Raw genomic sequence first — 5,598 nt, 5'->3', positions numbered from 1 at the left:
GGTTAGGAAAAAATGATAAAAAAAAAAGATAATAGGCCAAAATAACCCTACGCCCCTGTAGGGTCGACAACAGGCCGGTAGCCGCCAAACCCATCACCCGAACCTAAGGGATATCCATCCAAGAGGTCAGGGAGATGGGAAGGAGGCAGAGGTTGGCTAGAAGCCCCAACCCTGAACGTACCTGAGGGACCGGCCGTAGTCGCCGGCGCCGGAGGAGGCATTGAAGAGTCCCCTGCGGTAGAAACCAACGGAGGTGAACTCACTGGAGGTGAACTCACAACCGTGGCTGTCGCTGCGGAATAACCCGCAGGAAAAACCACCGCCGGCTCAGTGAAGGATTCCGTGAAGATGGCACTGACAGCCGGCGGAGATGATGTTACAGTTGGAACAGTTGCCTCAACGGGATGAGCAACTGAACCAATGCTGCAAACAGGCGCAGCCGCCTGGGTCATCGCCTCGGGTAGGTTGACCAAACCTACCGTCATGGGTCCAGAGATGCTCCTTCACGCTCCACTCTGGAATGCGGTTGCATCCACGCCTGCACGAAGACAAGATATATAAGTATGATGGCGGAAAGATATGAAGTTAAGCTGAATATAATTTATACTTACGAGTTTTCTTGAGCTTGAAGGTTCTGATAGGCGGGGACGAACCCGATGGAACTGGCCTCTTCACGCCAGTCACCGTCGTAGAACTTGGTTGCTCGGAGGTGACAGCTGTTTCAACCTCCGAGACAATTGTCTCACCACCACCAGGGTTCCCCGCCGCCTCCTCGCTTTCAGTCTCGGAGTCAGACTGATTTCCTAGGTCGCGGCGGAGGTAACCTTCGCCTTGCCCTTCACGGCGGCAGATTTCTTCTTCCTCACGAAGAAAGGCCCATCTGCGGATTCCTCATCAGAAGATGACAAAATTAGAGGAATTCCAGCAGAGGTTTGAGCATGGAGAGGGCGAGGGTTAAAGAAACCCTTACCTGGCCGTGTGGCGCTCAGAATCTCGTGGCCTGGCGGGTAGACCTCCACAAACCGATCCGCCGTTTGCCTCAGGATGGGCAACTCGTTCTCATCAAGAGCACGAGTACCCAGCCGAGCGGGACCACCGCTCTCACGCGGTTGCAGAAGCGACAGCAAGTTGTTTCCCTCTGAAAATAAAAAGAAAGAAATGGTTAGAGCAAAAACCCTAAATTAGCAAATAATATGAAGCATACCGTAAGGGATAGAGTTCAAACCGTATTCGAGGATGATGGGTACTTGCGGAGTCTCAGAACCGGCATCCTTCCATACCCGGTTCATCCCAAGCATCACCATCCCAGACTCCGCAAAGCGGTAAACCGGAGTCTGGATCTGGGAGATCTTGGCGAACCATTCCGCCTCTTGGTAATTGGAGGCGTGAAGGCTAGGGAGCGCCCTCCCGTTCTTGAACGTCATCGCAATGGGGACAACGCGAGCGGAGATGTAGAAAAACTCCCGCTTCCAAGACCGAAGACTGCGCTCGGTAGCGCAGATCTTCAAACCCTTGATCCGAGTGACCAAGGTATACCAGCCCTGGATACACCTCCAGGAGTAGAAGGTCATCAGGCGGCCGACGCGGGGCTCAACGCCCAGAATATGGCACACCCATTCAAAGTGGCGAACCTTAGCGATCGCCATCGGGTGCACCTCCGTCAAATGTACACCGTGTTTCTCCAGAACACGGTATACGAAGTTCGTTAATGGGAATCTGAGATTCCCATATATGAAGAATGAGGCATACACCCCTATCTTGCCCTTGGGGGCATCGTACACCGTCTGGTGAGGCTCAGGAAACTCAGGCTCGAAAGGCTCGAGCATGAACTTCTTGACGATGTACTGATAAAGGTCGACGGAAAGAGCACACTGGCACTCGCCAGCAGTACTCTTATCGTCCTTATCAGACGTGGACGACGGATTCTCAGGGTATACGTCGGACTCTTCGGCAGTAACCTCAAGATCATGAGTGGAAGACATTTTGGAGGTATGAAAGAGAACGATTTCAGGAGAATGCTCGACGGAAAAGTTAGAGTATTCGCCAGAAATCGTTTACAAGAAGAAGAGTGAAGTGAAGGTGTGAATTAAGATACACCCTCTCCCCCTTTATATACTCATCGCAATGAATGCGATGAATTTAATGCGGAGGTGAGAGAAAACGCAGGTGCAATGAAACTATGACACGTGAAAAGAGCAAGCTGGCAACAGCTGTTGAAAGGACGCGTGACGTAAAATTCGCGCCCACGCGCCCGAAAACTCGCGCCCACGCGCCTGAAAAAGCGTCTGGAATGACCATATACTGTCACGTCGCCATAAATTCCTGCACGTCCTGAAACTGTCAGAAGAAACCGTCGGACGACGCTAACGTCCCTTCAACAATTTGGACTGTTCTTATCCTTTCACCAACTCTTCGAATTTCAAAAAGATTCAAAAAGATTCAAAGATTCAAAAATAAGAGGGACAATACCACCTTACCTTGGTAACCAAGAAACCGTAAGACAAGTGCGGGTACAGTGTCAAGGCGAAACCCTTCACATACTTAGCACCTGCAGGGAATTGAAGCCAAGAATACCTTGGAAACCAAGAAACCGTAAGACAAGTGCAGGTACAGTGTCAAGGCGAAACCCTTCACATACTTAGCACTTGCAGGGAATTGAAACCAAGAAGGATCTTCTGGGCCATGCTTGTGGAAAGGGAAATAACATCCCCGCATAGCCGGAACGTTGAGAACTAGATTGTTTGAAGCTCCAAGATGGAATTGGTTGTTTAACATAATTGATCACTATGTCTAAAACTACCAAAACCTCGTGGAGAATCTACACAAGTGAAACTCAACGCTCCTGACTTGCGAGGAGGTTACACACCTACCCGCATCATACCCAAAGATCAAGCAGAAAAGTCGGGAATTTCTGCACGTGACATTAGGAAAACCGCGGGAAGAATCCCCACGGAAAACCTTAAAACTAAAAACCCTTTTCAAAACCCCTTGCTTAAGTCCAAAAGTTCACCTCACTTATTAACAATTCATGAGAAGAACAATGGACTGGGGGGACTTGAAGAGGTAGGTCCCAGCAGAGCCCAGTTGGACCCGCAAGACTCACCTTGAAGAGGGACGTCTGCGCGAAGACCAACTGGTTCCGCAGGACCAACCATGCTCAGAGAGATGAAGACCTTACGCGCAGTACGCCAGCTGTTCCCGCAGGAAAAGCCTCCCAATGGTTAAGTACCCCGCCTGTTCCCGCAGCTGCGGATACAAGCCATCAGGGAAGGCTACCCGCACTAATAGTAAGGCTACACGCACAAGGCACTAACTCTCAATAATTCAGTAATGTCACCTGAAGAAGGAATGAGCAAGGCGGGAATACTCCCGCCCAAATGAGCCAGTCCGTACGCTTCTGAAAGATCTTTTGTACTATACCTGCCAATGTATGGACAAAATAGACAAGATCTGACCAAAGCAGCCCATGAACCAGTCACAGGGTGACAGCTCACCGACAACAGTACGAGGAACACGCTCTAGTACAAAATGTCACTATCAGCCGCTGCCTACCCACCAACCCTCATCGTGGCACGTACATAGCCTGTAGTTGGTGGAAAAGGAATAGTACACAGTCGGCCATGTCACTATCAGCCGCTGCCTACCCACCAACCACCAGCATGGCACGTACGTAGCCCACAGTTAGTGGAAAAGGAATATTATACAGCTGGCTGTACCTGCTTGGAAACCTACCTTCGGCTATAAATACTCCAACACCTTGGAACGGTATCATCATCTTATCTTCTCTAGCTATTTCTCTTAATATACACTTATATTCAGAGCAATCTAGTCTGATTCTCACGCCGGAGGGTGGTCACAACGAGGTACCCCCCCCCTTCTCAGTGACGAGCTCACGGTGTCTGTTTTGCAGGCCATCAAAAGAATAACCATCTTTGCCGGACCTAACCCTCGTGGGAAACATCTACATAGCCCTAAGATTATCCGTAATCTACCGGGGTCACTTAGTGTTTCTTCACTCCCCTAGGATTCTTGGACACATATGGCGTCATCTTCTCATATACCCTTCTTATTGAAGCAACACGCTTTTCAGTTAACTCTTGATCATCCCATCTCATAATATACTGAATGATGTACAAATTCCCTTTCCTATGCGGGTATGGAGTCGCGGTGTCATCATCTTTCCACCGTGTGGCTCCATCGCTAGAATCAAATGCTCTTCCAAACACCACTTCCATATCTTTACAAGTACTTGTTCGGGTATGGGTTTCTTGACGTAATCTGATTTAAACTTGTAGTAACTTTTAGGCCACGTTGGTCTTTGTATGAGTGTGTCAACGCTTTGGCCTCTTAAATAAACCGAATAATAAACCACTGATTCAATCCAACTCATCTCGACGCAATCCTTTTCCTGTAATCCCAGTTGTTCAGGAAACCCGTCACTAGCTACTATTTTCATAAGCTCGTCGGCCGTCCCCAAGAAGAGCGAATTAATGGTTACAATCATCGTCCCATTAACCGGTGATATTAACGAACAAATCTTCCGTTATGTTGGGTGCAGTATGCTGCCACATGTAAACAAGCCTTGTAGCATCGTGATCTAGGGTTTTAGAAAGACTGAAAACAGTAACAACTGGTGGAACATAAACAAGACTGATCTTCCAAGATAGTACAACTCCAAAACTAGCTCCACCGCCTCCTCTAATCGCCCAAAACAAATCCTCACCCATAGCATCACGATCCAGGATTTTCCCATTGATATCTACAACAACTGCGTCGATTACATTATCCGAAGACAACCCGTATTTCCTTGCCATGGTGCCGAACCCGCCTCCGGTCAGCTGCCCGCCAACACCAACCGATGTGCACTCTCCTGTTGGAACCCAAGGAGGTTACTTCTTCTAGACACCCAATATGCTAGCTCGCCGGAGGCGGGTTCGGCACCATCGGTTGAATAAGTGCTGTTAGGAGTGCAGATAATGTTTGATGAAATTGTGTGAGAGATGCAATCTAGAAAACCATTAGAGCTTGTTGATATGGAAAAACAAACGACAAGGGTAAAGAAAAATGATACATGTTCGTAATTAAAGATATGAAACTTCATTTTTGTGTCTTATATTGTCACATGCTACCTTATTTATAAGCAATCTTTTAATATGTTTGTTGTTCTCCTGTCGTCTTCAATAGTAATAAGCTAGACCCGTGATGGGTTTGAACTTTGAAGGACAAACGTGGCAATATCTAAGAAAACCAGTCTATTATTAGGTTTCATCGTTGAAATATGTGGTATGAAAGCAGCTCTAAGCGGTGGTTATCGTAGGGCCTTAAACCTTGACCAAAGTCATATTTTCTTTAACCGCCTACGAATCTTTTTAATGAGTTAATGAGTAACTCCTTTTAATTAAAGGCAAACCCTCGTCAAATACCAACGACCGTTAACACTCAGATAAAGATTCGACAGTGTGGTGAAATAAAACTCGTTTAGTTTAAGGATTCAATTAGTGAATGCCACCTGCTCGTCTAGTCTCCAATCATCACATGATGCCGTTGAAATAAATGATGAAAGCAGGAATCAAACCTGGATCATATGGAATACAAGTC

The 5,598-nt window shown here is 47.6% G+C and overlaps 1 pseudogene; it reads right to left on the bottom strand.

The window, feature by feature from the left end:
* Nucleotides 1–4,001: 4,001 nt before the first annotated feature.
* LOC143566747 (berberine bridge enzyme-like 5 pseudogene) lies at nucleotides 4,002–5,101 on the bottom strand (annotated as a pseudogene).
* Nucleotides 5,102–5,598: the final 497 nt, after the last annotated feature.

This window comes from Bidens hawaiensis, unplaced genomic scaffold (assembly GCF_021521415.1).
Source record: "Bidens hawaiensis isolate Kalapana, Puna unplaced genomic scaffold, B.hawaiensis_p1.1 tig00023044_1, whole genome shotgun sequence".
NCBI classification, from domain to species: Eukaryota; Viridiplantae; Streptophyta; class Magnoliopsida; order Asterales; family Asteraceae; genus Bidens; species Bidens hawaiensis.
Note: the sequence above shows the minus strand (reverse complement) of the source record. Positions and strands in the feature narration are given on the sequence as shown.